The following is a 5,623-nucleotide window of genomic DNA, read 5'->3' as shown; positions in this document are numbered from 1 at the left end:
TGTAGAGCATCACCATTGTCAATGGCTACATCCCATCCTCTAAGTAAAAATGGTCCAAATGCTCTGTCACAGCACGGCTAATCATCTGTGGTTCTCGATCATGCCGGAATAGAATCCATTGATTATTTTGCATTTGTCATCACGCCCAACAATCGCGAGTTTGAACCTCGTCACAGTCATTCAATCCCTGAATCCTACTCGGAATACCACAGACAAGGTTTAGACTTTATGGATTCTCATGAATGCCGCCATCAATTCTAGCTTATACCATGAAGATTCTGATTAAGGAATCCAAGAGATATGTGCCCGGTCTAAGGTAGAACGGAAGTGGTTGTCAGTCATGCGTTCATAGGTGAGAATAATGATGAATGTCACGGATCATCACATTCATCAAGGTGAAGTGCAACGAATATCTTAGAACAGGAATAAACTGAATTGAATAGAAAATAGTAGTAATTGCATTAAAACTCGAGGTATAGCAGAGCTCCACACCCTTAATCTATGATGTGTAGAAACTCCACCGTTGAAAATACATAAGTGATGGTGGTCCAGGCATGGCCGAATGGCCAGGCCCCATGGTCTAGGGACTAAACATCCAAAGATGTGGTCAGAAAAACCGAATTGCCAAAGACACCTAGTACAATAGTAAATTATTCTATTTATACTAGACTAGCTACTAGGGGTTTACAGAAGTAAGTAATTGATGCAGAAATCCACTTTCGGGGCCCACTTGGTGTGTGCTTGGGCTGAGCTTAAGCTTTACACGTGCAGAGGCTTCTTTTGGAGTTGAATACCAGGTTGTAACGTATTTTTGGTGTTCAACTCTGGTTCGTGACGTGTTTCTGGCATTTGCTCTAGAATGCAGCATGGAACTGGCGTTGAGCGCCAGTTTACGTCGTCTAATCACGAATAAAGTATGGACTATTATATATTGCTGGAAAGCTCTGGATGTATACTTTTCAACGCCGTTCAGAGCGCGCCATTTGGAGTTATGTAGCTCTAAAAAATCCATTTCTAGTGCAAGGAGGTCAGAATTCAATAGCATCAGCAGTCCTTTGTCAGCCTTCTATCAGAGTTTTGCTCAGGTCCCTCAATTTCAGCCAGAAATTATCTGAAATCACAGAAAAACACAAAAACTCATAGTAAAGTCCAGAAATGTGAATTTAGCATAAAAACTAATGAAAATATCCCTAAAAATAGATAGATCCTACTAAAAACTACCTAAAAACAATGCCAAAAAGCGTATAAATTATCCGCTCATCACAACACCAAACTTAAATTGTTGCTTGTCCCCAAGCAACTGAAAATCAATTAGGATAAAAAGAAGAGAATATACTATAAAGCTCAGAATATCAATGAATATTAATTCTAATTAGATGAGCGGGGCTTGTAACTTTTTGCTTCTGAACAGTTTTGGCATCTCACTTTATCCTTGGAAGTTTAGAATGATTGGCATCTCTAGGAACTTAGAATTTCATATAGTGTTATTGATTTCCCTAGTTAAGTTTGTTGATTCTTGAACACAGCTACTTTTATGAGTGTTGGGCGTGACCCTAAGCACTTTGTTTTCCAGTATTACCACCGGATACATAAATGCCACAGACACATGACTGGGTGAACCTTTTCAGATTGTGACTCAGCTTTGCTAAAGTCCCCAATTAGAGGTGTCCAGAGCTCTTAAGCACACTCTTTTTGCTTTGGATCACGACTTTAACCACTCAGTCTCACGCTTTTCACTTGGACCTGCATGCCACAAGCACATGGTTAGGGACAGCTTGATTTAGCTGCTTAGGCCTGGATTTTATTTCCTTGGGCCCTCCTATCCATTGATGCTCAAAGCCTTGGATCCTTTTTTACCCTTGCCTTTTGGTTTTAAGGGCTATTGGCTCTTTCTGCTTGCTTTTTCTTTTTCTTCTTATTATTTTTTTGCCACTTTTCTTTTTTTTTTTTGCAAGCTTTTGCTATTCACTGCTTTTTCTTGCTTCAAGAATCAATTTCATGATTTTTCAGATTATCAATAGCATTTCTCTTTGTTCATCACTCTTTGAAGAGCCAACAATTTTAACATTCATAAACAACAAGATAAAAAATATGCACTGTTCAGGCATTCATTCAGAAAACAAAAAGTATTGTCACCACATCAATATAATTAAACTAAATTCAAGGATAAATTCGAAACTCATGTACTTCTTGTTCTTTTGTATTAAAAACATGTTTCATTTAAGAAAGGTGAAGGATTCATGGAATTATTCATAGCTTTAAGACTAGTTACTACATACTAATGATCATGAAGTAGAGACACAAAACATAAACAAACATATAGCATAAAAACCGAAAAACAGAGAAATAAGAACAAGGAATGAGTCCACCTCAGTGATGGTGGCGCTTTCTTCTTGAAGAACCAATGATGTCCTTTAGCTTTTCTATGTCTCTTCTTTGCCTTTGTTGCTCCTCCCTCATTGCTCTTTAATCTTCTCTAAATTCATGGAGAATGATGGAGTGCTCTTGATGTTCCACACTTAATTGATCCATATTGTAACTCAAATCTTCTAGAGAAGTGTTGAGTTGTTCCCAATAATTGTTGGGAGGAAAGTGCATCCCTTGAGGCATCTCCGGGATTTCTTGGTGATGAGCTTCCTCATGCGTCTCTTGGGATCCATGAGTGGGCTCTCTTGTTTACTCCATCCTCTTCTTAGTGATGGGCTTATCCTCCTCAATGGGGATGTCTCCTTCTATGATAACTCCAGCTGAGTAACATAGATGGCAGATAGGATGAGGAAAAGCTAGCCTTGCCATGGTGGAGGACTTTTCGGCTATTTTGTAGAATTCAAGAGAGATGACTTCATGAACTTCTACTTCCTCTCCAATCATGATGCTATGGATCATGATGGCCCAATCCATAGTAGCTTCGGATCGGTTGCTAGTAGGGATGATGGAGCGTTGGATAAACTCCAACCATCCTCTAGCCACAGGCTTGAGGTCCAATCTTCTTAATTGAACCGGTTTGCCTTTGGAGTCTCTTTTCCATTGAGCTCCTTCCACACATATGTCCATAAGGACTTGGTCCAACCTTTGATTAAAGTTGACCTTTCTAGTGTAGGGGCATGCATCTCCTTGCATCATGGGCAAGTTGAATGCCAACCTCACATTTTCCGGACTAAAATCTAAGTATTTCCCCCAAACCATTGTAAGATAATTCTTTGGGTTCGGGTTCATACTATGTTTGTTAAGTTAGAGGTGCTCTGCTCAGAATTCTCTGTTTGTTGCTGAGAAGATGATGAAAAAGGCTTGCTATTGCTAAACCTATTTCTTCCACTATTATTAAAGCCTTGTTGAGGCTTTTGTTGATCCTTCCATGAGAAATTTGGATGATTTCTCCATGAGGGGTTATAGGTGTTGCCAAAGGCTTCCCCCATGTAATTTACCTCTGCCATTGCAGGGTTTTCAGGATCATAAGCTTCTTCTTTAGAAGATGCCTCTTTAGTGCTGTTAGATGCATTTTGCCATTCATTTAGACTTTGAGAAATCATGTTGACTTGCTGAGTCAACATTTTGTTCTAAGCCAATATGGCATTCAGAGCATCAATTTCAAGAACTTCCTTCCTCTGAGGCGTCCCATTATTCACGGAATTCCTCTCAGAAGTGTACATGAATTGGTTATTTACAACCATTTCAATAAGTTCCTGAGCTTCTGTAGGCATTTTCTTTAGGTGAATGGATCTACCTGTAGAATGGTCTAGTGACATCTTAGAGAACTCAGACAGACCATAATAGAATATATCTATCATGGTCAATTCTGAAAACATGTCAGAAGGACACTTTTTGGTCATCTGCTTGTATCTTTCCCAAGCTTCATAGAGGGATTCACCATCTTTTTGCTTGAAGGTCTGAACATCCACTCTAAGCTTGCTCAGCTTTTGAGGAAGAAAGAATTTAACCAAGAAGGTCGTGACCAGCTTATCCCAAGAGTCCAGGCTATCCTTAGGTTGTGAGTCCAACCATGTTCTAGCTCTGTCTCTTACAGCAAAAGGGAAAAGTATGAGCCTGTAGACTTTAGGATAATCACCAAGCATCCTCCTTGCATTATTGTTGTTGGGTTCGGCTGCCATATTCTTTTCTTGTTCGAAAATTTCAGTAAGGTTGTCTCTGGATTGTTGTAGTTTAGCTTCTCTTAGTTTCCTCTTCAGAGTCCTTTCAGGTTCAGGATCAGCTTCAATAAGAACGCTTTTTTCCTTGTTCCTGCTCATATGAGAAAGAAGAGAACAGAAAAAGAAGAGGAATCATCTATGTCACAGTATAGAGATTCTTTTATGTTAGTAGAAGAAAGGGAATAAGAGTGAAGAAGAATGAATAATCCAAACAGAAGGATGAGGATAGGAGTAGAGATTTGAGATGAAGAGAAGTGTTAATAAATGAATAAATAAATAGAATAAGATGAGAGAGAGAAGTTTTCGAAAATAATTTTTGAAAAGGAGTTAATGATTTTCGAAAATTAAAGGTGAAATAAAATTAAAATTTAAAACAATTAATTAATTAAAAGGATTTTGAACAGGAAGGAGACATTTTCGAAAATTAGAGAGGGAAAAGTAGTTAGGTGATTTTGAAAAAGATAAGAAACAAACAAAAAGTCAATTAGTTAGTTGAAAAAGATTTGAAAATCAAATTTGAAAAGATAAGAAGATAAGAAGATATTTTGAAATCAAATTTTTGAAAAAGATACAATTTTGAAAAAGATATGGTTGGAAAATATTTAATTTTTAAAATAAAAATTAATTACTTGACCAACAAGAAACTAAAAGATATGATTCTAGAATTTAAAGATTGAACCTTTCTTAACAAGAAAGTAACAAACTTCAAATTTTTTTCTTGAATCAATCACATTAATTGTTAATAAAGTTTTCGAACATTATGAATTAAAGATAAAAAAAGATTTTAAAATTCAAATTAAAATTTTTTGAAAAAATAGTAAGAAAAATGAAAAAGATTTGATTTTTGAAAATGTTTTGAAAAGATAAGATTTTTAAAATTGAAAATTTGACTTGACTGACAAGGAATAACTAATTTTAAAAAAAAAATTGACTAAGTCAACTCAAATTTTCAAAATTTTGAGAGAATTAAGGAAAAGATATTTTTTATTTTTGAATTTTTAATGATGAGAGAGAAAAACACAAATATGACCCAAAAATGAAAATTTTGGATCAAAACCAATGATGCATGCAAGAACACTATGAATGTCAAGATGAACACCAAGAACACTTTGAAGATCATGATGAACATCAAGAATATATTTTTGAAAAATTTTTGATGCAAAGAAAACATGTAAGACACCAAACTTAGAAATCTTTCATGTTTAGACACTATGAATGCAAAAATGCACATGAAAAGCACCATACAACACAAAACAAGAAAATTTAAAGATTAAACAAGAAGACTTACCAAGAACAACTTGAAGATCATGAAGAACACTATGAATGCATGAATTTTCGAAAATACAAGAACAAGATGAATATGCAATTGACACCAAACTTAAAACATGACACTAGACTCAAACAAAAAACACAAAATATTTTTTATTTTTTTTTTCAAAAATAGGGATAAATTTTTTGAAATTTTTTTTTAAAAT

The 5,623-nt window shown here is 35.7% G+C and overlaps 1 non-coding gene across 1 annotated transcript; it reads left to right on the top strand.

Moving 5' to 3' along the window:
- Nucleotides 1-3,804: 3,804 nt before the first annotated feature.
- On the top strand, nt 3,805-3,908 carry LOC127745869 (small nucleolar RNA R71). Its single transcript, XR_008007493.1, has one exon. It is a non-coding gene; the product is annotated as a small nucleolar RNA R71 (small nucleolar RNA).
- The last annotated feature ends 1,715 nt before the right edge of the window (nt 3,909-5,623 follow it).

The sequence above is a fragment of the Arachis duranensis genome, chromosome 3, assembly GCF_000817695.3.
Source record: "Arachis duranensis cultivar V14167 chromosome 3, aradu.V14167.gnm2.J7QH, whole genome shotgun sequence".
Classification (NCBI taxonomy): domain Eukaryota; kingdom Viridiplantae; phylum Streptophyta; class Magnoliopsida; order Fabales; family Fabaceae; genus Arachis; species Arachis duranensis.
Note: the sequence above shows the minus strand (reverse complement) of the source record. Positions and strands in the feature narration are given on the sequence as shown.